General features: G+C 52.8%; 1 protein-coding gene across 2 annotated transcripts in view; it reads right to left on the reverse strand.

The window, feature by feature from the left end:
- Positions 1–27,418, reverse strand: part of LOC138468429 (zinc finger protein 615-like) — a 99,027-nt gene that overhangs the window by 51,520 nt on the left and 20,089 nt on the right. Inside the window, exons 3-4 of one of the 2 annotated variants that reach the window (XM_069608987.1) lie at positions 5,509–5,590; positions 175–256 (exon numbers count right to left, since the gene is read on the reverse strand). The exons of the other annotated variant lie outside the window; for it this stretch is intronic. The gene's annotated coding sequence lies outside the window, so the exon portion shown is untranslated. The remainder of the gene's footprint in view (positions 1–174; positions 257–5,508; positions 5,591–27,418) is intronic. 2 annotated transcript variants of the gene reach the window in all.

Raw genomic sequence — 27,418 nt, forward strand, 5'->3', positions numbered from 1 at the left:
CACATTATTACGAACTTACAATAAACAGTTCCTCAAGAAAACCTAAATAAAAGAGATTGCTACGTTAAATGTTTCTTCCAAGTTGAATAGGATAAATTCAAGAGGAAGTTAAGAGACATATACAGTGTAAGAAAGAAAGAGCAAAAGATCTTGAAAAGGCATTTAAAGACTTACCTGAGAAGAACAGTCCAAGAGTGTTCTATAAGAAGGTCTTGGGTTTCAAACCTACGGCAAGGGAAAACGTATCCTTTTCAACCTTAAAAGAGAGATAGAAAACAGTTGTTAAAATAAAAGAAGAGGATTCTCGTTGTAATTCTCACCACCTACGTTTTGGCTCTGAGTCTCATTCATGTTTTAAAAACTTTCTTGTGACAAGTGGTGTCAGAAGTGGGATTCTGAGAACGTCATGGAGGACCTCATTAAGACCCTTTCCGAGGGACAACAGATGCTACAACAAGCCATACAAATGCAGAATCAGCAAGCACAAGCAGATAGATTAGCGTTTCAACAGGCATTACAAATGCAGCAAGCGCAGTTGTTGGAAGTCACAAATATCAGGAATAATCCTCAAGTCCCTACTTCCGTACTACAAAAATACTCAGTAGGAGAAGACCCAGCCCATTTCTTTGTGAACTTCGAGAGGGTCGCTCGAAATGCCCAATGGCCTACCGAGAGATGGTGCCACTACATCGCACCATTGATGACCGGTGAGATGCAGTCAGCTTATCAGACCGCAAATCCCACGGGGGATACCACATATGGAGACATGAAGAAGGTGGTTCTAGAACGTATGGGACAAGATGAGGAGAACTATCGTATCAAGTTCAGAGAGGTTAGACTGGGGGAAGGGGAGACCCCAAGACAGTTGTTCTACCCAGTGAAGGAACTGGCCGAGAAGTGGTTACATCCCACTGTGTCCTCACCGGCTGAGATATTGGAAAAGGTCATCTTGGAGCAATTCATAGAAGGACTACCCGGCCCAGTACAACGATGGGTCAAACAACACCATCGATTGTCGTTGTTAGAGGCAGTGGAAGTAGCGGCAGCGTATCAAAAGGCAGGACAGGGCCGGGTGTTGACCTATGCATCAAGTTCTAAACCACACGTCATGATGAATAAACCCACACCCCAACCAAGATGGCCTCATTCTATGTTGAGGAAACCCGAAGGGGAGAACTTCCGGATCAGACCTAGCAGTGAGGGACCCTCGAATTATCGTACAGCGACAACGTCTATTCGAGGCCCACAATGCTTTGATTGTGGAGAATGGGGGCATCTCGCCAGATTCTGTCCAAAGAAACCAAAACCAGAACCAATGGATGTGAGTGTTCTAGAATCTATGAAAGAAAGAGACTACCCGGAAACTATACACGGAAGACAGTCTCAATATTTATATACCTGTGAGGCGGAGGTCGACGGGAAGCCTACCACTGCCCTAGTTGATTCAGGAAGTCTACAGACAGCGGTGACATCAGAACTGGTAGGTGAAAGTCCTCATTCAGCAGGGGAAATTCCTATTAGATGTGTGCATGGGGATATAAAAGCGTACCCTGCAAGGAAAATACAAATTAAGGTGGGTGGAGAAACAGTCGGAGTGAAAGCAGCGGTACTACCCAGTCTACCGAAGCCCTTACTGATTGGCTCCGATCTGCCGAAATTCTCTAAACTAATTCATGAGATTGAGAAGAGCTGGAGGGAAATGGCCCCTTTTCATGGAGAGGAAATAACCTCCCCGTACCCCAAACCTCAGAAGAGTCGGAAACTAAGGAGGAAAATGAAGGAGGAGTGGAGAACTAAGAATGCATGTCCAGTATCCGTAGATTGGAGGTTGGATGAGGAGGGCGATAGTTTCAGAACCGCTCAGGACCTAGATCCATTACTCCAATATGCACGAGAGCGGGCTAAAGAGGTTTCACCTGGAGAAGGTCCTCATTTCATCAAGGAAAAGGGACTACTGTATAGAGTGAGTAAATCTAGGAGTGGGGAGGTGTTGAAGCAGTTGTTGGTCCCAAGCAAATATTATACAACGGTTCTAGAAGTCGCTCATTTACAGATCGGGGAGGGACATCTCGGAACCGAAAAGACTTCTAAGAAGATTTTGGATAGATTCTACTGGCCAGGGATATACCAGCAGGTGGCTAGATTTTGTCAGTCATGCGAGGAGTGTCAAAAGAAAAATAGAGCGAACATCAAGAAGGCACCCCTGCAACCTATGCCGTTGGTACTTGAACCCTTCAGCCGAATAGGAATTGATGTTGTCGGACCCCTGGAGCCGACCAGAAGAGGTCATAAATACATACTTGTTATCGTAGACTATGCTACAAGGTATCCGGAGGCTTTCCCCCTAAAGGCAACAAATACGCAACAAATATGTGATGTCCTAGTTCCCTTCATTGGACGAGTGGGAATTCCTAGAGAAATTGTCACGGACCGTGGAACCAACTTCATGTCCAACGTTATGAAGCAAGTCTGTGAAACCCTCAAAATTGAACATTTAAAGACAGCAGTATATCACCCACAGACTGATGGTTTAGTGGAACGCTATAACCAAACGATCAAACAAATGTTACGGAAGACAACCTCGCCAGAAAACAAAGACTGGGACAGAATGCTACCCTGGATATTGATGTCCCTGAGGAACACTCCCCAGTCGTCAACAGGGTTTTCCCCCTTCGAACTGTTGTTCGGGAGGCCTGTGAGGACTCTATTAGATGTGTTGAAGGAAAACTGGGAAGAGCAGTTAGATAATGAGGTGTCGTTGACCGAATATGCCTCCCAATTACGGGAGAGGATAGAGAAATTGCAGGCTACAGCTAGCAATAACCTTCTCCAAGCCCAGATAAACCAAGAAAGATATTACAATCAAAAGGCCCAGCTCCGTACCTTTAATATAGGAGATCAGGTTTTGGTACTACTACCCACTTCGGACAATAAGATGTTGGCTACCTGGAAGGGGCCTTTTGAAATTCAAGAAGTTTTAGGACCATTAACATACAGAGTGAAACAACCTGGTACGAGACTTTCGTGCCAAACATATCATGTTAATTTATTAAAAAAGTGGATACCACCCATTCAACCTATAGCTATGATTTCTAGTGAACCCTCACCGGAAGAACATTTTCCCCAACTTAAAGAAAGAATAGGAGTTGAAAGTTTGAATATCAATCCTGAACTGAAGTCTGCCGAAAAGTCGGAGCTGGACCATCTCTTGCAAGAGTTTGCGGAAATCTTTTCTTCTCTTCCAGGGAGAACTAATCTAACATGTCATCACATAACCACCAAACCCGGCTCTATCGTTCGTCTCAGACCCTATCGAATCCCTGAATCAAAGATACAAGCTATCAATCAAGAAGTGAAGGAAATGTTAGATTTAGGGATCATCGAACCTTCATATAGTGACTGGAGTTCTCCGGTGGTCTTAGTACCGAAAGCAGACGGCACCGTAAGATTTTGTATGGATTTCCGGAAAGTAAACAAAGTTTCCAAATTTGATGCCTACCCAATGCCACGAATAGAGGACCTCTTGAATAACCTGGGGAAGGCCAAGTTTCTAACTACCATTGATCTAACCAAAGGTTATTGGCAGATTCCTTTGTTACCATCGGACAAAGAAAAGACGGCGTTTGCAACACCTACTGGGTTATATCAATTCACGGTACTACCCTTTGGCCTACATGGGGCTCCGGCAACATTTCAGAGGTTGATGAACCACCTAGTAAAAGGACATGAAAGTTATGTCGGAGCATATCTGGATGACATTATCATTTACAGTCAGAGCTGGGAGGAGCATCTAATACATCTACGGAAGATGTTTGAGACTCTGAGAGGGGCCGGATTGCACATAAACCCCAAGAAAACTCATGTGGCAACCTTTCGTACGAAATATCTGGGGTATTATGTGGGTCAAGGGATGATAAAGCCACAAGAGGAGAAAGTGAAGGCCATAAAGCAATTAAAATTCCCTGAGACCCCGAAGCAAGTAAGGGCCCTTCTGGGGTTTGTGGGGTATTACAGAAGGTTTATTCCACATTTTTCCACGTTGGCTTCCCCTTTAACAGACCTATTGAAAAAAACCACTGGGGACAGAAAAGCTTGGAAAACGGTTGAAACCCTAAGGGCCTTTAATGGCTTAAAAGAAGCTCTAACCAATCAGGCGGTTTTACACTGTCCTGATTTTAGTGCACCATTTGTTCTACAGACGGATGCCTCAGGTACAGGTCTTGGGGCAGTACTTTACCAAAAGGAAGGAGGAAGAGAAAGGCCTATCCTATTCATAAGTAGAAAGTTGCTACCTCATGAACTAAGCTACCCAACCATCGAGAAGGAATGTTTGGCGGTCAAGTGGGCCATTGAAACACTTCGGTATTACCTACTTGGTCGAGAGTTTACACTGATAACTGACCATGCACCGTTAGTTTGGCTATCCCGAAACAAGGACTCGAACCAACGAGTGTTGAGGTGGTTCCTTTCCCTTCAGCCCTTCTCATTTAAAACTATTCACCAACCGGGGAAGATGCTTTCACAGGCTGATTTCTTGTCCAGAGCAGAAACCCTTCCCGAGCGTAAGGGCTTAGTAGAGGGGGTGTGACGGAGTCAGTCTCTACATGGGTAGTAAAATATAGACATTAGTCCATTCAGGAAGACCAGGAAGCCACAGATGTATGGACTTTCCTCTAATGTTTTTCACTCTGCTTGGGTTGCCTAGGAAACGTCTGGAGGAGAGGAAAAAACGGAGGACGACGGTTACGTCTGGGCGTATTAAGCTGTTTGGGCTCGAAAAGAAGATTATTCCTGTTGCTCGTCCTGAGGCGCCATTGCACTAAGGAAAGCCTGCGTTTGTGTTAATACGACGACCGGTTGTCGCCACATAAAGTTTACAGAGTTAAAGAGGCTAGAGCTTGAAGAAATACAGGCGCCGGCGTCGGAGCCATTACAGAGCAGCCGAAGAGGGGCGTGTCCTCGGCAGCCGTTTCTGCGAAGAAGACAGCTGATCTCCCAGCCTGCCGTGTCAGTCTGTCGGATGCGGCCAGCAAGGGGAGTCTGAGGAGGCGGAGTCAGCGGGACGCTGAATTCAGAAGACCAGCTGACAAGAAATATAGAGAGAAGTGAAGACAGCGCGAGTGAATCCTGTTTGAAACCAACAGTAGCACGCTTTACTACGAAGGTACGTGAAACACCGGGAGAGGGAAGAGGCAAAGAAAGAGAGCATACATATACATAGACTAGTGCGGAGGAGCTATAGAAGGCTGCATAGGCAGAGAAATGAGACAGAAGGGCCGTGTACCAACGGAGCGCCCGTTATAAACCTTGTATGGACAATGTCGTTAAGCCGTCCACATTATTACGAACTTACAATAAACAGTTCCTCAAGAAAACCTAAATAAAAGAGATTGCTACGTTAAATGTGTCTTCCAAGTTGAATAGGACAAATTCAAGAGGAAGTTAAGAGACATATACAGTGTAAGAAAGAAAGAGCAAAAGATCTTGAAAAGGCATTTAAAGACTTACCTGAGAAGAACAGTCCAAGAGTGTTCTATAAGAAGGTCTTGGGTTTCAAACCTACGGCAAGGGAAAACGTATCCTTTTCAACCTTAAAAGAGAGATAGAAAACAGTTGTTAAAATAAAAGAAGAGGATTCTCGTTGTAATTCTCACCACCTACGTATTGGCTCTGAGTCTCATTCATGTTTTAAAAACTTTCTTGTGACAGTTTCCAACAGACATTTATCAGCGCTATCGTTTTAGATGGAAACTTTATCTTTGCCAGTTGGATATACATGTTGGGCTTGCCGCAATGTTCTCATTGTAAGCCGCAGGCTAGTTTAGTCGTTATTAATAACCCAGCCATGGGTCTTCCTTTAGCAAAGGTTTTAGGGGTTAACAACAGGAAATCATAGCCATCCTAGATGGGTGGTCCAGATGGTGATGGAGGAAGCTCAAGTCAAACAATGGAGCTCTAGACGGCCATATAGTATTGAGGACAACACCAGATAGCATCCAGAGTCTTGCTATGGATAAGTCTGCGTCCCTCAGAAATTCTACTTGATGTATGTCAGACGATGACAAGTCTTCTGGACTTGGGACGTCACTGAATATATTCAGCATGATAGTTCTGTTAAGATCATAGGCCGAGTAGGGGCTAGCTCTGCGTTGGATTATCAGGTGGTGATAGTGTGTTAGCTGCCCAGTATTTTGAGTTTGTTTGGATAAATGTGTGACTTTTTGTTAGCATTCAGTTGCCAGAGGATGAGGCATGGATGCTTCGTTAGGATTGTTGTATACATCTTGTGAAGAGTTAACACATATATATATCTGTATATATATATGCAATCTCTGCCCGTTTCTGTTCCAACGTTAAGAAGCGGTTTCCACAAGCCAGGGGGGCTGTGCAAGGGCTATAGCTGGTGCAAGAGATGGGACTGATTGGACTTTGGACTTTTGATACAGGCGAAGGGATTTTCTTCTTCTGGTGCTCGACTTCTAGTGGAGTTCATCGAGAGGCTCGTATTGCAGGTCTTCTGAGGAGCTCTTTTTATTCATGGGCTATAATCACATAATTTTTGGTGATGGCAGACATTGCTATTTCAATCTGTTTCTTTTGCAAAGGTAAGGAATGTATAAAATTGTCTCGAGCTGGAGCGTGTTTGGGATGAGGCAGCTTTCACCGTTTTCGTTTTCTTGGTGCTCTGCGAGGGGTTTGCAGATGTTCTCCTTGGTTTGGTAAATATGATGAAGGCTGGCTTATCTGAGATCTCTATCAAGGATGATCATTGCATTGCTGGAGTCTCTAGGGGTGTGTGGACTGCCACAGAATGTATCAATACGCCTGTAGTGTTATCTTTCTCGCGTGCGGATCACAGTGCAATAACTTATTTGAGCCTGGGTCAGGCACAATGTCCTTCAAGACTGGATGGTTTTCAGCTTGAGGACCAAAATAGGTTTGCGTTGTAGAAGCTGTAAAATCAGGGATGTCTGCGAGATAATTTTATTATCCATACTCTTAAATAGCTTTGTTAATGATAAAAGGGCAGTATTCATGGCAGTCCAAGTCAAATCTACAAATGGGGCTATGGTATCCGGGGGGAAGTAGATAGTTGTGGCCGCTGAGAGGTAATTTGCTTTCTCGGGGTGGGATTTGCAGAGGAAATCGAGAGTGCGGACGAATTATGAGAAGAGTGTGCAAACATGATCGGTGACTGGGAGAGGTTACTAGTGATGGGAGGGGGTGGGCCGTCTAATAGTTATGATGTCAGTGGGGGAGTCCGAGATTTCGTGTGACACAGGCAATGTATTGGTTGCATCATAGTGGAGCCCAGAACCCGATTGTGGAATGATACTGGATTAATTATTTCTGACACTTGCAGCATTCATAGCCTGATTAGGATCATGAAGTTCGCTGTGATTTTGGGCTGCAGTGAAAGTTTTGGTATGTCCGTCAGCCTTGCTGATCTCGCAGTCAGACTCAATTGGATGCAGGATTATGAGGGGAGGATCAGCGGCTATGAGATGAGCCATATCAGGCGACGAGATCAAGAAGCCAGCCGCCATTAAGGAGTCAGGCGGGGTGGAGAGATCAACTACGAACAGATCCGTGGTCAGTGATTTGGCGGTGGAAATAGCTGAAAGGGCTGTTATGAGACAGCTTTTAATCAGGGCGGGTCGTACTGGATAGTAGATCCAGGGGAGCAGAAACATTCAATATCGGAGGTTTGAGATTGCGTGCCAGCGTACACAGTATCAGTGTTACTAATAACAATACTTAGGGCCTCATCACGAGTCTGGCTGTAACCCTTAAATGCGGCGGTAGTGCTATTATCACTGCATTTAAGGGTCCGCCAGATCATGGCTTTGGCGGATTTTCCCCCAGCTCTGAGCTGGGGGGAACTCTGTGGCAAAATTGCTGATTTTCGGCGCAATTACCGCCGACGGGAAATCCCTCATTGGGCCCAATGGGGAATGGGGAATTCCCGAATGGGCCCAATGGGGAATGGGCAATAAGCCTTCCACCAAACCTGTGATCCGGCGCTAAGAGCGCCGGGGGTTTGGCGGTAGTGTTATTAGCGCTGGCACTAATAGTGCCGGCGTTAGCGGCCAACTCGTGATGAGACCCTTAGTGTGTGGGACACCTTTATCGGAATCCGTTTCGGTTGGATTACGAGTTTACTGATGTCTTTCGGCAGAGGCATTGTAGATTTCAAAGTGTATATGCCAGTTGGCATTTTGGTGTAAGTTTGATTGACTTAGCTCAGATGCAATTTCTATTGGTTAATCCACATAAGGGGAAATGGCAATAGCAAACTGGTGCAAGTTACAATAGCAACAACTGGTTGGAATATTGACTGACTTACCACTATACAGCTAAACAGCGAAACAGCACTTCCGCGAATGCGCACGCCCTCTGCTTAAATGGGGCTTCTAAGTAAGGTGGGCAAAGTTAAGGTGCTCTTCACTAGTAAATTCCAGACAATTAGCAATATAATAATGCCGAGGAGGAAACAATAAGCAGTTAGAGTATTAAAGGCTATTTGCAAAAGAACAGTCCATGAATATAGGAAGGTTATGTAATCACAGGGGTTCATTACAAGCTGGGCGGAACCCCTTACCGCCCTATTACAAGTCTGCTGGCGGGTCCCACAAAGGGCGCCTGGTAAAACCAGCGGGTCCCGCTAGCAGATCAGGGAGCTAACAACAGGCCCATTATTAACGGGCCCGTTGTTAGCTCCCTCCCCATTCCCATTGAGCCCTAAGGGTCCAAAGTTGGAATGGCCCGGTATTTCCCCATTCAGGGAACCCGGACCCGGTATGGAGGTAGCCATGTGTTAAGGAGAATTCTCTCTTTAGGCTGAATTTCCTAACCTAGTGAGTCCCCCAGCAGCTTTGCTGGATTTCTGGAGTTTGTTTTTTTCTCCTGCCAAGAGTGAGACTCTTTTTCTCCCACTCTTGGACATGATTTATGGTGTTCCTTTGACTGTTAATGTGTTTTATGGGCTATGGGGTCCTTTACTCCATAGGGTCTCATGTGCTTTTACTATGTGTGTTACACAGCACCCTCCGTGCAGTGACACAGGGGTGTCATAGTGACGGCCCACCATAGACTCCATACCCTGGGACTGACTACTGTCTCCCAGGGCATGTAAAGTCACCATTGGCTTTACTAGTCCCAAATTATGAACAGAAACCAGTACAAACCATCATATTGTGGACGTACTGGTCGGGGCAATTCGATTGCCCCGGGGTCTCTTAGTCGAGGGGGCACGTCTCCGTCCCCCCTTATCGAGTTTTGGCTGGTGGCACTGGATACTACTTTTTATATTTGACAGCGAATATATCCCTATGGGATTTTCCCATTGTTCAAGGCTACCAACTTTAATTATTTAATTCTCATAGGGTCACATTACGACCCAGGCGGTAAGCTACCGCCTGGGTCGTACCGTTACCACCATGGTGTAAACTATGTTTACACTATCAGGGTAATTCATAGAATCCAGCGCACAAGTAGCGCACGCGGCTGGCGCACAGCGTGCGCCTGCGATAGTCTGCGCCAGCCGCGTGCGCCAAAACCGAATCCGGCGCACAGCGTATTCATGGATTTTAGCTTCCCCAGGCAGCCGTGGCGCACAGTGGCGCAGCGACTCGCTGCAGCGCCAGTTACGCCCCCAGGAACGCCCCTTGCGCTGGGAAATCTCATAAAAATCACAAACCAGCGCAAGGGGCTGCGCTAACACTGGACCATCACGGCAAGCGGCCCATGCGATTTTCAAGGGTGCGCGGGAAGTTTCACACGTCAAATCCCAGGCTAAGTCCATTTCAGGGGTGCGCGGGAAGTTTCACACGCGAAAAGCTAGGCTACGGGAATTGCAGGGGTGCGCGGGAAGTCCCACACGCGAATAGCCTGGGCGCGTGTATTTCAGGGGTGCGCGGGAAGTCCCACACGCGATTACAGCAGGGTACGTGTATTTCAGGGGTGCGCGGGAAGTTCCACACGCGAATAGCCTGTCCGCGTGTATTTCAGGGGTGCGCGGGAAGTCCCACACGCGATTACAGCAGGGTACTTGTATTTCAGGGGTGCGCGGGAAGTTCCACACGCGAATAGCCTGTCCGCGTGTATTTCAGGGGTGCGCGGGAAGTCCCACACGCGATTACAGCAGGGTACGTGTATTTCAGGGGTGCGCGGGAAGTTCCACACGCGAATAGCCTGGCCGCGTGTATTTCAGGGGTGCGTGGGAAGTCCCACACGCGAATAGCCTGGGCGCGTGTATTTCAGGGGTGCGCGGGAAGTCCCACACGCGATTACAGCAGGGTACGTGTATTTCAGGGGTGCGCGGGAAGTTCCACACGCGAATAGCCTGTCCGCGTGTATTTCAGGGGTGCGCGGGAAGTCCCACACGCGATTACAGCAGGGTACTTGTATTTCAGGGGTGCGCGGGAAGTTCCACACGCGAATAGCCTGGGCGCGTGTATTTCAGGGGTGCGTGGGAATTTCCACACGCGAATAGTCTGGGCGCGTGTATTTCAGGGGTGCGCGGGAATTATCACACGCGAATAGCCTGGGCGCGTGTATTTCAGGGGTGCGCGGGAATTTCCACACGCGAATAGGCTGGGCGCGTGTATTACAGGGGTGCGCGGGAAGTTTTACACGCGACTTCAGCAGGGTACGTGTATTTCAGGGGTGCGTGGGAATTCTCACACGCGAATTGGCTTGGTACGTGTATTACAGGGGTGCGTGGGAAGTTACACACGCGATTAGGCTGGGTGGGCCCTCACAGGTGTACCCTGTACACCCTCCACGGCCCCTGCAGGCAGCCCACAAAACAGGGGACTACCCTGCACACCTGATCATGTCCCCCTGCACCCCCATCCACCAGGGGCACCCTCCACCAGGCCCCCACCCATGTCTCCCACCACCCCCACCCCCCAGCAGTGCAGGGGCACCTGCCATCAGGCCCCCACCCATGTCTCCCACCACCCCCACCCCCCATCCACCAGGGGCACCCTCCACCAGGCCCCCACCCATGTCTCCCACCCCCCCCACCCACCAGCACTGTGGGGCACGTGGCCAGCAGGCAGTCAGGCAGCAGCAGATGGCAGGTGGGAGCGTGCTCAGGGCTCTGGGGGACTGTAATTTGGCCTCCTGGCCAGGAGCGTGGTCTTTCGTGTTTGAACGCGTGGACAGCCTGATAGGGAGTGATTTTGCACGTGAAAACCCCACACTCAGCGAATCGCGCGAAAACCCGTCACCAGCATATGTGCGTCTATAGTTACCTGCACGTGCAGTGTCAAAGCGTGTGATTGGTGAAAATGGATCTACACGCAGGAGTGACAAAGCGTGTGATTGGTGAAAATGGATCTACACGCAGGAGTGACAAAGCGTGTGATTGGTGAAAAGTGAGCTACACGCAGGAGTGTCAAAGCGTGTGATTGGTGAAAAAGGATCCACACGCAGAAGTGACAAAGCGTGTGATTGGTGAACATGGGCCAAGCACGTACACGCCGTAAGTGACGCTGTACGTGTGGGCCTGTATATAAGGTAGTGTTGAACACCATTTCCTTGTACGTGCTTTTCGTGGAGAGCGAGTGGGTGAATTCTGTACTTCTTGTCGTTTCACACGCGATTTACTTCACGGCGTTTCCAGTTCGTACTCCCTGTTACCTCTGACAGCTTTTTCTCTTTTTCCTCTTGTACTGGTTTACCTGGGCCTGTTCCCTCAAACAGTGTCCCCTTCTACTGTTGTCCTGTCTCCTCAGACAGCGTACACATCTTCTTTTGGCGGGGGTGTTGCCAACCAAACGCGCTCATTTTTCACGCTCTTTTACCTGGCAGACGGTGAGTCACGCACGTATCTAACTTCTGTGCTTGCCCCGTGTGTAGCCTACCCCTTCAGAGGTCATTCTAGGCTGCGTGTGACACGCATACGTTCATTGTGTTACTGGATGCCACAGCGTAGTGCAGGGTTTTCCATCAGCACACGTGGTCTAGGAAGGGTATTGTGCACGTTCCTTAACTTTTCTGGGGTGCCTGTGCGTTGCGTGACCCGTCATCTTTCCCCAGGGGTGTCATATAGCCTTGCCACTGCACTAGGGTACGAATACCATCTGGTACCCAACCCCTTTGACACCCAATTGCCCAGGACAATTGTGCACACCGACTCCCATACGCACAATAACATCAGTGCCATGGTTGGGAGGCGTGCAAGCCGTAAGGGTGGCAAAGGTGGCCGAGCCACACGTGGTGGCTGTGGAGGATCCACTAGGGGACGTGGTTGTGACTTGCAGGGTGCCCCTGTCCCCCCCAGTCTGGAGGACCAGTCAGGGACACCCATGCCCCCCCCCCAGTTGAGGGTCATGTGGCTGATACCAACCCTGATCAGCCCTTGTTGGACCAGCCCATTGTGGCAGCAGACCTGTCCGAGGGTGATCCCATCGCTGACATCCAGGTCAGCAGGTCCACTGCACGTGCACCGGTGCACATTGGTGTCATCAGGGCACGCGCATCTATGCCAGATAGGTCATCTGCTGGCCCCCGTAGCCAGGGTGTGGCTCCATCCACCCCACCACTCATACACCCTGCCAAGACTGTGTCGGTCCTAGTTCATGCACCTCAGATCAGGCCTGACCCCATCCCACTACCCCCAATGCCTGCACCTACTCCCATGCTGAGTGTGCAATCCCACACACCCAGTACTGAGTCCACCACGGCTCCTGCCCCTAGTGACCACAGCGGCGTAGGACACTCTGGATCCCCACCCCCTTCCAAGCGCAAGAGGAAGAGTGCACGTCCGGCACAGGCTGATTCCCCAGGCACGGCTGCACAGTCCGGCCCATCAAGGAAGCCAAGCTTCACAGACGCCGAACTGAATGCACTTGTTCAGTATGTGTCAGATCATGATAGGGAAATGGTCATCGTTGCAGGGTCCAAGACCACACATGCCAGACGCCAGGCACACTGGCAGACCATTGCTGACAGAATAAGTGCCCTTGGAGTAGTGAGGCGCACAGCTAGTGATTGCCAGAAGCGCTGGAATGACCTTAAGCGCAGGGCAAAGGATAAGCTGGCCTCAAGTCATGCCGCAACCTTGGTGACTGGAGGTGGGTCCCCAGCACAGGAAATAGAACTCACACCACACGAGTCCGTAGCTGGATCCTACGTCACCGAGGGACAACTCCAAGGTGTGGGAGATCTCCCTGATTACGAGGCATCATCCGGTGAGTGCACATGCATGTGTGTATTATCCATGTGCATGGTGTGTGTGTGAAGCATTCATGTTGGGTGCCTGTCAAGGGGGTGTGTGGCAGAGTAGATAGTGGCACCCATGTGCCTCATCCAGTATGTTCAGTGCAACACCATCTGCCCACAGCACTATCCCAACTGGCAACAGTGCACATATGGCCCTACACCATGGAAGTTGCCCTTGAATTGTCATTTTGTCACTACATTGTTGCTCATACTCCCCTGTCTATTCATCTGATGTCTTACATACCATTCCTATACTTTCCCCCAGCCAATCAAGTTTCATCTTCACATGCCTGACATGCAATGATACCACATGCTAATGCGTCCTCTGTATATAAATGCCAACCAACATGCTGTCATACTGTGGATGTTGCCTTGACATCCACCTCCTACCTGTGTGCTTTGGTACCGTCTGGTTTCGAGCCCCATTCCCTCACACTCCATGCTGCTCTTCATGGTCTATCTTCCCTGACTTCTACAGTTCAGACCATCGTGCCCTACTCACGACACCTGCTTGCTAACAGTCAAATGAGGGCACCCTGCCCTCCAATGCGACCCACCCTATTGCTGACAAGTGCATCTGAGCCTACTCAAAGCCAACTCTCACTGACATCTGCTCATACATGCCTTTGCCTGTCCCATAGACCCTTCACATGGTCCCTGTCCTCTCTCCTTGCTCCTCTTCCACCATCAATGGTGGGACCCGTTGGGGTGTACTCCTGGCCTCCTTCCAATCCTCAGAGGCCACAATTGATGTGCATGGTAATGGGAGCATCTCAGTCCAAGGCCCTTAGGCCAACCTCATTCTCCTTGAGAAATGCTAGCCACATCTCATCAACTTCCTTTCCTCTCCTGCTGTCCCCCCTCCTCTCTCCTCATCAATCCTGCACTGCCTCCCTGCACCCTCCCATGATCCTTCTCCGCCTCCCACTCCAACTCCTACACATGCTGCACCTCTGATCTCTAGCACTCCCCGTAAGTCCTCCAAGGCTGTCAACCTCCTCCACAATTACACTCCTTTCACTGCGGCTGCATCAGGCATTCCTCCGATATCTGTCACTTACATGAGGTTATGCACCTTGACATCCTTGGTCTCATGGAAACATGTCTGACGGCCAGCTCTGTCTGCATCCTTCACACACTCCTACCTGATGTTCAGGAGACCCTCTCCTTGGCCCGCCACTACTGTGCAGGGGGGGTGTGCCCTTGGCTTCCCTGAGGGTATTCCTGCCACTGTCACTCCTACTTAGACCTACTCCACTCTGGAATGGCTTGTGTGACGTCTCTCTCTACCACACCTTGACATTCACAAACTGTGCGTACTGTGTCTGGGAAAACTGGTCAAATGTACTACTTCCTTTCTGAGTGTCCTCACCTCTCCTCCTCACTCATGTCCCCAGACACAGAAATCCTCTTCCTTGTTGCTGTACGCATCCACCTGCATGCTTGTTGACCCCCCCACGTGACCTTTCTGTGACCTCAGCAACTCCCTCTCACCCTCTAGACTCCCGTCTGTCCCTACTCATTCTGCAGGGCACACTCTTGATGCTCTGATCTCATCTGACTTTCCCCTCTCCGTCCATCTCTGCACTCCTCACTCCTGGAGTGATCACATTCTCCTCTCCTCCCAGCTCACCCTCACCACACCACAGGCAAAGCCACCCTCACCACTGTCACACACCTTCTTGGTATTCCAACCCATGAAGTGTGTGTCAGTCGAGGCTCATGCTGCCAAAATCTCCCCCCCATCCAGCTCCCCCTTAGGCTCACTCCCATCCTGACAGGGCCCACTCCATGCTCCACTCTATGTCAGGTACACTGGATGTCTTTGCCACGGTCATGACCACCTGTCTGAAGCCCCATGCCAATGCAGAGTCCTGGCATGACTCGGATCTTGTGAACCCAGACCACAGGTGCCGGGTGGCAGAGAGGGAATGTCCTGCATCATGCTCATCCTCTGGCAAACTGGCCTGCCACATGCTCCAAAGGCAATAGCGCCTCACCCTTTTCACCAAGATGAGATCCCCAATCCAAGGGCACATATCTGCGGCATGTGACAACTCTGCAGGACACATAGAAATCTGCAAGGACCTTGCCGAGCCAGATGCAGTGTGTACCTCCCCTGTCCCCTCCGAGCCCACAGCACTGCATGATTGTCTCTGTACCCCTATAGGCCACCCCCCCCAGCACTTGTCTGCGCCTAACACCATCTGCCCTTGACGTTAAGTCCTACTTACCTTGTACAGCACTCCCAGCCGCCACTTCCCCTTGCACTTCATTGTGCCACCCACCCCTGCACTTGCGTGACATGAATGACACCAGCACCAGTAGGATTGTTGACTGGCATCCCCTACTGCCCCACCACCCCTCAGTGCTCCGCTGTACCTTCATACATTTCTGGACCGGTGCTTCACGAATGCTATATGATTCCTTTACAGGTGATGGGGAGGTGGAATCTCATTGTTTACTGCATTTAGTTGATGTAGACAAGGCACTGTGCATCGTGGCCAATTTGGACTAGCAGATCCATGTACAACATGTCAACTTATTGATGTGATGATGCAATGTCAGGACCAGAGTGGTAGAAATCCTAAAAAGTTGCCCTCCTCTCCCTCTTCACTTGGTGGCTATGTCACATGCCATGTGTGTGATGGCATGTGCCTTTGACATGGCAATCACCGGCCAATGTGTGATGGCAGTGCTAGGCAGCATGGTGAGCAGGCGTTGCTCTCCAATCTGTACATTGTATGCCCTGAGCCTCCCCTACAGACCCAGTGATGGTGAATGCATAGGAGGTCTCCCAGTCATGTGGGACATGTGTCGTAGAACTACTGCCTCTGTTGTTCATCAGCCCTTGTTGCATGCCATGGTGCTAATGCCTGTTTCCATTTTTCTCTTTCATGTCTTTGCAGGGGACGAAGCACTTGTTGATGCTGGGGATGTGGTGGTTGAGCCGTCCCAGGAGGGCAACCCGGGCCGACCTTCCACAAGTGAGGGACGTGGTGTGTTTGTGGGTGAAAACCCACAAGTGCTGCAGGTCGTGCTGTCGAGGGGTGTCTCTGGGGGTTCCTCCCCCGAGCAGTATTCAGGTGTAGACTCGGAGGATGACACCTATGTGCAGTCGCAGGTGAGTGTTCTTGGGAGAGAATCTCCTCTGTCCGACCCACCTGCAGCCGGGCCATTGCCCTCAATGGGGATGTCAGTGTCGGCAGCTCAGCCTCCGGTGGTTACGGATGCAGGGCCACACCACACAATCTCTGATCCTGTTCCTGGGGCTGCAGATCAGAGAGGGAATGCAGTCCTGCAGCCTGAGGCCTTGCCGGCACAGCAAGGCGCAGTCCGCCTTGCCCCAGGCAGGTGTGGTGCCCGTCAACGTGGTGGCCGTATGCCACCTGGCAATACCGCTTGGGAGCAATCCATCTACGGTATGGCCAACCAACAGGCAGCATCATCCGAGATGATTGCACAGGCCATGGATAGGGTGGCCACTTCCATTGTCCCCCCAGAAAGGCTGATGGAGCGACTGGAGCAGGCTACAGAGTCCATCTGCCAGGCACACAGGGAGGATATGTTGGCGTCCAACAAGGACAGGCGGGCGGCACTGGCGACTCTGCGGGAATCACTTTCCATGGAGTCCCAGCGCCACAGGGAAGGCCTGAGGGAAGAATTCCATCACCTCAGGTCGACCCTGTTAGAGCTTGAGGCTTCATCCCATAGAAGGACAGAGGAGCAGCTGGAGCGTCTGACACGGACGCTCTCGGCCGAGATGCAGGCAACTCGTGCGGAGGTCAGGTCATCCCGGGAGTTACTGCATGGGGACCTCCGCATGATTATAACCCAGAACCAGAACTACCAGACCCGCCTGCTTGCAGCCATGGAGGAGCAAACTCGTGCTTTGCGTGGGCTGCCTCCCATTGTCACACCATCTTCTGAGGCAGCTCCCCCACCTCCTGAGTCAGCTGCAGGGTCTGGCCAGAGCGATAGCGACTCATCTCCCACAACAGAGTAGCCGTGTGGGCCACGAGCCTATGGGGTGTTTTAGTTTCCCATGATCCACACAGGTGGATTGTGGCGTGCATCCTGTCCTCGGACCTCATAGGTGCCCCCCCCCCCCCCGCCGGCCCTTTCATGGCCATTTTTTCTCAATTTTCTTTTTTCTTTTCCAAGAGTGTTGCCTTGTGTGGGTACCTGGGCATACACTGTATTGTGGCTGGGCACATGCAGGCTTGTCCTGAGTTTGGTTTAGATGCTTGGGTAGCAGACATCCACACCCCTCCTGCTTCCGTTTCCATGGGCTTGCAAAGGGTGTGCCCAAGTGACAGCAAATTACACGGTGACATTGGACTCCCATGAGCTGTTGGCCAGTCCATAGTCAATACTGTGTAGACATTCATAGTGTACATTGTTGTTGCACCTAACTATGCATGATGGTTTGATATGTGCCTCTACTTACATATGTTGCTCATGTTTTGCAGGTATTTCACACAGTTCTTCACACGGGCATACTCTCTGGAGTCAGACTACATGTCGGTAGATGTGCACTGACACTTTTGCGTGGCGCCATCACTGTACATCTGGACGGTGAGGACATACCAGCAGAATCAGGTAATGAGACTACCATTGATTACATGCATTGTGTCTTGTTTGGGTGGGCTTCAGGGTGGGTTGTTGTGTAATTTGATTGAAATTACTCTTACACAGGTGTGTAGTAGTGGCTCCAGCGCGGTTAGCTGTTCAAGTGCGGCTATGTTCCATTTGGGGCACTGCTATTTGTGACACCGGTGTCATGTTGTGATGGCCAGTTTGTTTGCTCTCACATACCATGACATGGTGTCCTCAGTGGCGGGACTGTGAAGGGAATGGGTGACATGGCAATGTTGTCATGTAGTGAATCGCCTGTGGCAATGCATATTTGATTGATGGAGTTGTGTCTTCTCGTTGTGATGCATTGCTGGTGTATGTGTAGGTAGGGGTGCACACATAGTGACACTTCCATGTTAACAATCTCAGGCTGATGTGTATCTGACAGTTTATTGTCAAGTAATTTTGTGACATTGTCAGGTAGTGTCATCATTGATTGTCAGATGGTATGTGCCAGAGCAGTGTGCACTAGCCAGCACTGTGATTCCTAGGTGAAGAAGTTGGCCACCAGTTGCGTACGGGCTGCCACCCCCCGTGCCCTTTCCCCTCCCATGCGCAGCGGGCGTGCATGTGGTTGTGGATGTGGGGGCACCACCATGTCCACGGGCAGGCCCCGGCGTGTTGCAACGTTGTGCAGGACACATGCTGCCACTATGATCCTGCACACTATTCGGGGAGCATATAACAGCTGCCCGCCAGAACGGTCAAGGGAGCGAAAGCGTGAATTCAGCACTCCAAATGTGCGCTCCACTATGCCCCGTGTTGCAATGTGGGCTGTGTTGTACCTTACCTCGGGTGGCGTGGTGGGGTTCCGGATTGGGGTCATCATGTGGGGGCTGATAGGGTAGGCACTGTCCCCTGCGGAGGTGGTGATGGGTATTATTAGTGGTGTTGTGTCATGACCCAGTATCTGACATGCATGCATGTGCAGTGGCATTCATGCTCACCAAGCAGCCATGTATCTCCATGCTGGCCAGCCTCCAGGTCCCGGCATAGTGTAGACATTCTGTAGATGAAGCTGTCGTGGGTGGACCCGGGATAGTTGGCATATACTGATGTGATGATTCCCTTGGCATTGCATACAACTTGCACGTTGATGGAATGCCAGTGCTTGCGGTTTCTATAGATGTGCTCTGTTGCCCTGGGTGGACGTAGAGCCACATGTGTGCAGTCAATTGCACCAAGCACTTTGGGGAATTGAGCCACACCATAGAATTCCTGGATGCACGTCCGCCTTTCTGCATGAGTCCTGGGGAGATATATGTGCCTGCGGACTGATGGCCGTGCAGTGATGATGTTCAAGACCTGGTGTAGGCAGCGTGACTGCGTGGCCTGTGACACACCACCCACTATGGCACTTGTCCGCTGAAAGGATCCAGTGGCCAAGAAGTGCAGTACATTCAGGACCTTCTGCAGGGGGCTGAGTGCTTGGGAGCACAGGGTGGGTGATGTGAGGTCATCCTCCCACTCACTGACCAGGTCCAGTATGATGTGTGCTGGAAACCTGTACCTCCCATACACCTGGTCATCAGGCATCCCGAATAGGCTGGTTCTGGGTGTGAATATTCTGGCCCTGACTCTCCTCCTCCTCCTCCTTTGGTAGCCCACTGCCACTGCTGCTAGGAACGGTATGTTCATCCTGGCATCTGGCTTGTTTATTGATAAGTGCGCAAATTAATGCCTTGCGCGTGTTCTAGGCGAGCGTGTGACCCTCGCACCCCTGGAATCTAGTTCCCACTCCAATAGCGTGTGGAAATTCCCACGCAGCAGGCATACAGGTGCGCTGACGTACTTGCGTGTGTAAGTGCCCGCGCACCCCTGTAATACACGTACATTGGCCAATCGCGTGTACGCGCACTTTTGGCCAATTACACGCGATGACACTCTGACGTGCAGTATTTCCACGTGTGCTCCGTCATCACGTGCTGAGTGGGGAACGCCCGTGCGGATCACGTCAGACACGCTTACGCGGTGAGGGACTCTGGTCCAATAGAATCGCGTATGCGTGCTGATGCACTTACGCGCTAAGGCCCTTTCCTCGGATTTCACGCTGACGTGCAGGAATTTCACGTGCCAAATCACTCCGTATCAAGCTGGCCACCCGAAAACACACGGAACACCACGCTCCTGCCCAGAAGGCCGAGTTACTGCCCCCCCCAGTGCCCTGAGCAGCCTCCCACGTGCTATCTGCTGCTGCCTGCCTGCCTGCCTGCCTGCTGCCACCGTGCCCTGCCATTTGGTGCCTGCACATCAGCCATCTGCAGGGGTCCAGTTGCTGTGTCCACCCCTGCTGGAACTGAAGGCTCCCAACTGGGATTACATCGCTCCACAGCCCAGCCCCAGGACCCAGTTGCCCACCCACACCTGCCTCTGGGGTTGCCATGTCGGGCACTTCGACATCTGGCACCAGTGGCAACCCCAGGCCAGAGGGGCAGAGGGGCACCAGCTTCACTGCCACCGAAGTTGGTGTCCTGGTGGAGCATGTCCTGGGGCAGTATGATGCCCTCTTTGGATCGTCCCGCGCCAGCAAGGAAGGACGGGAGAGGATCTGGGCCGACTGTGTGGTTGCCATCAACGCGGAGGGGGTGGCAACCCGCAACGTCCAGAAGATCAAGAAGCGCTGGGAGGACTTGAGGTCCAGAACCCTTGTGGAGGCCCGGCGCCTCGTGGAGGGGGGCCGGGGCCGCATGAGTTCCATCCAGAAGAGGGTCCTGGAACGCGTACGCCCAGCGCTCCACGCCCAGGTCCTTGAGAGGGAGGCCCGTCTGGAGTTGAGCGGTAAGTGTGCAAGCATTACTGTGTGAGACAGGGCATGTTGCGGTGTGCTGGTTCTATGATACTTGCCTGTATGTGTGCCATGGGCCATGTATGCATGTATGTGTGCAGGGACATCATGGTAATGCATGTGCGACCAGTGATGTGTGACCCACATGGTTGTTGCATGTGTTGAAATGTGGCATGGGGAGCCCTATGCAGATTTAGGACATGAGAGCATGCCAGTCTCTGTACCTGGACATGGATGGGGGTGAAGGATGGGTGCTGATGCCAGGTACATATATGGTAGCCATGTCTGTGTGCCTGACCTGCGTGTCTGTGACTTGTGCATGCCATGGATGCATGACACATGTGTGTGACAATGCACAGATTCTGTGACGCACCCAACTAACCCTTGTTTCGCCTGTGTTCGTTGTGTTTGGGGCCAGATAGATGTGACTGAGGTGAAGTGTGTGCATGTGATATGCATGAGCCATGATGCATGTGAGTCACATATCATTGAATGTTTCAAGAGTCAATTGGACATGCATGGAAATGTGCATGGCATGCACCATGCCTGTTACTGTGTGTGTTTTGCCTGGACTGACCCATGTGTTGTGGAGGGACATGATGGAAGTGTACTTTGACAGGGGTGCTCATCTGCTATTGCTTCCTGTCTAGGGGACCATTTTACAGTAGCCTGATGCTTGTGTCCTTTGTCTCCCTCTACGCAGCGGCTAGTGATGAAGAGGGCGGAGACGGCGCTGTGGAGCAAGGCGGCGGGGATGCCCCCACGGCTGCAGCGGAAGGGGTGGGTGAGCCCCCACAGGGGCCTGCTACGGCGGGAGACGGTGAGGAGCCATCCAGGTTGGTGGTTTGCACAGAGGAGGAGGAGGCCGACACTGGTGCACACATGGGGCCTGGTGGGAGCATCCCTGCTGGTGCAAGTGGTGCAGTCCAGGGCCAGGGGCAGGAGGCAGCACAGGTCACCGTGGAGGTGCCTGTGCATGTCGCTGTCCCTGACCCTGTGAGTGCACCACCATGCACCAGCAGGGATGCCCCGTCCCAGGCCCGTCCGCAGGTAGTGGGGATGTCCATGTCAACTGACTCCCCTCCACCTGCGGCCGTGGGAACCCCTGGCCGCGTGGAGCAGGTCCTGATTGGGGTCGCGATGCGCACGGCTGTGATTCGTGATGACGTGCGTGCTTCCCGGGAGGAGCACGCACGTCATCACGAAGTGCACCGTGCCGACGTGGCCCAATTGGGATCGGCCATGTTCGGGGGGTTCCTGCATGTGTTGGCCAATCTGACGGCCCTCTCCTCCTCTGTGCAGGCTATCCAACGGTCGTTCTCCTTGCCGTCTTCCGGCCCAGATGCCACCATGGCCCCCTGTGGACCTGCCCCGACCAATGCAGCCAGCTCGGTGGGGATCCCATCCCTGCCACAGTTGGGAGTCGGAGGTCCAGCAGGGGTGGACGACACAGCAAGTGGACCCCAGCAGATGGAAGATGTGCCGGCATCATCGGGCAGGGCACGTGCACGACGGCGTCGGTGGTTACCATCAGCCTGGATGCCGTCGTGCTGGCAGAGGCAGTGGCGTCGGAGGCAGCAGCGGGCTCGACGTGGGAGGCATCATGGCTCAGGGCCATCAAGATCAGAGGGGCAGGCATCGGCCGGAGGGCAGGGCAACCCTGGCATGGCGGTGTGTTCCGTGTGGGAGGAGTTTGGCCAGCGGATAGGTGCGGAGCGGCAGCGGGCGGAAGAGGAGCGGCTCGCCATGGCCAGGGCGGAGATCTCCATGCATCGGGCATTGAGGCGGGCTGAGTGCCTCGAGGAGGCTCGCAGGGATTTTGGTGGGCACATGGGGTTGTCCCTGCGAGACCTCGGGGCCAGGACAGAGTCCCGCCTCCAGGACATTGACATGGAGTTCGAGGATGCCCTGGCCAGCATCACCAAGTGAGCCGCAGGACTAGCCCGCTGCCTTTGTATATAGTTTTTTAGTTAGTTAGTGCTAGGTTTCCTTTATTTATTTTTATTATTTTGGACCGCTCGGACAATGGCCACTTTTTTGTACATATTTATTTTATTAGTTAGTATTAGGTTTCATTTGTGCTGTTGGGCTCATGGACCCTGGAACATTCCTGTATATATTGTTATATTTTGGGAGATACATTTTTTAATTTTTTTATTGTTTACACCATGACGTAATGGTTTTTCTTTGATTTCCTACTACATGGTTTTGCTTTGGACAAATTCTATTGATTTTTTAATCCTTTGTTTTTTGGTTTATCATTTTTGTTCTCGGACATGGACCTTTTATTTACTTTGCCACATAGTTGTATGTTTTATTGGTTTACTTGATTTGTGTTTTTAATACATTTTTATATTATCTTACACTTGTGTTATTTTCTCTTTGGTTTCTTACATGTCATGATATGGGTTTTGACATTCACTTGCACCCATTGTGTATGTGTGTGTGACAGACATGTGTTCTTTTGCATACTTGCCTTTGGGGTTGTGTCATGTGATTGTATTCACTATGTGGGTGCATGCAATCCTTGCCTGGGTGTTTGTGCTGGGTATGCTGGCCATTACTGCCATGATTGTGTATCGTCAGGACCTGGGGCCAGGGGGACATGGGTGGGGGCCTGCTGGCAGGTTCCCCACAGTGCTGGGGGTGGTGGGAGACATGGGTGGGGGCCTGGTGGAGGGTGTCCCTGGTGGATGGGGGGTGGGGGTGGTGGGAGACATGGGTTGGACATGGGTGGGGGCCTGCTGGCAGGTTCCCCACAGTGCTGGGGGTGGTGGGAGACATGGGTGGGGGCCTGGTGGAGGGTGTCCCTGGTGGATGGGGGGTGGGGGTGGTGGGAGACATGGGTTGGACATGGGTGGGGGCCTGCTGGCAGGTTCCCCACAGTGCTGGGGGTGGTGGGAGACATGGGTGGGGGCCTGGTGGAGGGTGTCCCTGGTGGATGGGGGGTGGGGGTGGTGGGAGACATGGGTTGGACATGGGTGGGGGCCTGCTGGCAGGTTCCCCACAGTGCTGGGGGTGGGGGTGGTGGGAGACATGGGTTGGACATGGGTGGGGGCCTGCTGGCAGGTTCCCCACAGTGCTGGGGGTGGGGGTGGTGGGAGACATGGGTTGGACATGGGTGGGGGCCTGCTGGCAGGTTCCCCACAGTGCTGGGGGTGGTGGGAGACATGGGTGGGGGCCTGGTGGAGGGTGTCCCTGGTGGATGGGGGGTGGGGGTGGTGGGAGACATGGGTTGGACATGGGTGGGGGCCTGCTGGCAGGTTCCCCACAGTGCTGGGGGTGGTGGGAGACATGGGTGGGGGCCTGGTGGAGGGTGTCCCTGGTGGATGGGGGGTGGGGGTGGTGGGAGACATGGGTTGGACATGGGTGGGGGCCTGCTGGCAGGTTCCCCACAGTGCTGGGGGTGGTGGGAGACATGGGTGGGGGCCTGGTGGAGGGTGTCCCTGGTGGATGGGGGGTGGGGGTGGTGGGAGACATGGGTGGGGGCCTGGTGGAGGGTGTCCCTGGTGGATGGGGGGTGGGGGTGGTGGGAGACATGAGCAGGTGTGCAGGGTAGTTCCCTGTGGTGTGTGCTGCCTGCAGGGGCCGTGGAGGGTGTACAGGTAATGCCTGGGAGCACACAGCCATATCACGTGTGGAACTTCCCGCGCACCCCTGAAATCCACGTACACGGCCATATCGCGTGTGGAACTTCCCGCGCACCCCTGAAATCCACGTACCCGGCCATATCGCGTGTGGAACTTCCCGCGCACCCCTGAAATCCACGTACACGGCCATATCGCGTGTGGTACTTCCCGCGCACCCCTGAAATCCACGTACCCTGACTAATCGCGTGTGGAACTTCCCGCGCACCCCTGCAATCCACGTACCCGGCCATATCGCGTGTGGAACTTCCCGCGCACCCCTGAAATCCACGTACACGGCCATATCGCGTGTGGAACTTCCCGCGCACCCCTGAAATCCACGTACCCGGCCATATCGCGTGTGGGACTTCCCGCGCACCCCTGAAATCAACGTACCCGGCCATATCGCGTGTGGGACTTCCTGCGCACCCCTGAAATCCACGTACCCTGCCATATCGCGTGTGGTACTTCCCGCGCACCCCTGAAATCCACGTACCCTGACTAATCGCGTGTGGAACTTCCCGCGCACCCCTGCAATCCACGTACCCGGCCATATCGCGTGTGGAATTTCCCGCGCACCCCTGCAATCCACGTACCCGGCCATATCGCGTGTGGAACTTCCCGCGCACCCCTGAAATCCACGTACCCGGCCATATCGCGTGTGGAACTTCCCGCGCACCCCTGAAATCCACGTACCCGGCCATATCGCGTGTGGAACTTCCCGCGCACCCCTGCAATCCACGTACCCTGACTAATCGCGTGTGGAACTTCCCGCGCACCCCTGAAATCCACGTACCCTGACTAATCGCGTGTGGAACTTCCCGCGCACCCCTGCAATCCACGTACCCGGCCATATCGCGTGTGGAACTTCCCGCGCACCCCTGAAATCCACGTACACGGCCATATCGCGTGTGGAACTTCCCGCGCACCCCTGAAATCCACGTACCCGGCCATATCGCGTGTGGAACTTCCCGCGCACCCCTGAAATCCACGTACACGGCCATATCGCGTGTGGTACTTCCCGCGCACCCCTGAAATCCACGTACCCTGACTAATCGCGTGTGGAACTTCCCGCGCACCCCTGCAATCCACGTACCCGGCCATATCGCGTGTGGAACTTCCCGCGCACCCCTGAAATCCACGTACACGGCCATATCGCGTGTGGGACTTCCCGCGCACCCCTGAAATCCACGTACCCGCCCATATCGCGTGTGGAACTTCCCGCGCACCCCTGAAATCCACGTACCCGGCCATATCGCGTGTGGAACTTCCCGCGCACCCCTGCAATCCACGTACCCTGACTAATCGCGTGTGGAACTTCCTGCGCACCCCTGAAATCCACGTACCCTGACTAATCGCGTGTGGAACTTCCCGCGCACCCCTGCAATCCACGTACCCGGCCATATCGCGTGTGGAACTTCCCACGCACCCCTGAAATCCACGTACACGGCCATATCGCGTGTGGAACTTCCCGCGCACCCCTGAAATCCACGTACCCGGCCATATCGCGTGTGGAACTTCCCGCGCACCCCTGAAATCCACGTACACGGCCATATCGCGTGTGGTACTTCCCGCGCACCCCTGAAATCCACGTACCCTGACTAATCGCGTGTGGAACTTCCCGCGCACCCCTGCAATCCACGTACCCGGCCATATCGCGTGTGGAACTTCCCGCGCACCCCTGAAATCCACGTACACGGCCATATCGCGTGTGGAACTTCCCGCGCACCCCTGAAATCCACGTACCCGGCCATATCGCGTGTGGAACTTCCCGCGCACCCCTGAAATCCACGTACACGGCCATATCGCGTGTGGAACTTCCCGCGCACCCCTGAAATCCACGTACCCGGCCATATCGCGTGTGGGACTTCCCGCGCACCCCTGAAATCAACGTACCCGGCCATATCGCGTGTGGGACTTCCCGCGCACCCCTGAAATCCACGTACCCTGCCATATCGCGTGTGGTACTTCCCGCGCACCCCTGAAATCCACGTACCCTGACTAATCGCGTGTGGAACTTCCCGCGCACCCCTGCAATCCACGTACCCGGCCATATCGCGTGTGGAACTTCCCGCGCACCCCTGCAATCCACGTACCCTGACTAATCGCGTGTGGAACTTCCCGCGCACCCCTGTAATCCACGTACCCGGCCATATCGCGTGTGCAACTTCCCGCGCACCCCGGTATGCACGCACACGTTTATTTTTTCTCTCAGCGCGTGTCTGTGTTTGTGGGTACCCCTTTGTACGTCATTTGTCCTGGAGGGCCACAGTATTGGACATTGATCATGTCTGTATATAGGTGCTATTTGTTGGCGCACCTTTTAGCGCACATTTCTTGCAGGCGCAGAGACGCTACCGCCTGCTTTCTTGTGGCGGTCGTGTTTGTGCCTGTTTGTGCCTGTGCGCTGCTTTGAGCGTGCGCTTTTTTGCCCTATTCTATTCCATGAATACGTGTTGTATGCGAGCGTGTGGGCGTTCCGCGCACTTGCCTCCTATACTTACCCCGTGCCGCCCACATTCTTCCCCATTCCGAGTGTTGTGCCCCATTTTATTCCCCATTCCGAGTGTCCCGCCCTGTGTTCCGCCTACTTTAGAGCTGTGCGCTGCGCTCGGAGTGATAGCGCAGTGGCCGTGGCGCACGACGTTGGTTGACCTGTGCGCCGGCCTGCGCCGCGCGCTTTTTCAGCGCACGTCCTCTGCTTTTCTTGCGCACGGACTTCCATGAATCGACGTGCGCTGGTTTCCCTGCGCTTTTCGCTAATTTTCGGCGCAGCGCACGTATTGGCCCCTCTGCGCCGGAAATTCCGGCGCACATTTATTCCATGAATCGGCCTGTATGTTTAAACTATGTTTACACCATGGTGGATGGCGGATTTACCGCCCCATTCCAAGGTGAGTGGGGCGGTAAATCCCCATTTCCCATTTTACCCTTCCCCATTCCCATTTTTGCCCCATAGGGTAATTTACGGTGGCGTAATTAGCTCCATGGTCCCTTAGCGCCATGGATTTTAACGCCTGCAAAAAGCAGGCGTTAAACTCACCATGGCGCAAAGGGACCTCGGAATCAGGCGTTAAGGGTCGGCGCCGTTTACGGCGCCGTTAACCCCTTAATGCCTGATTTGTAATGAGGCCCA

The sequence above is a fragment of the Ambystoma mexicanum genome, chromosome 4q, assembly GCF_040938575.1.
Source record: "Ambystoma mexicanum isolate Mex_15411 chromosome 4q, UKY_AmexF1_1, whole genome shotgun sequence".
Classification (NCBI taxonomy): domain Eukaryota; kingdom Metazoa; phylum Chordata; class Amphibia; order Caudata; family Ambystomatidae; genus Ambystoma; species Ambystoma mexicanum.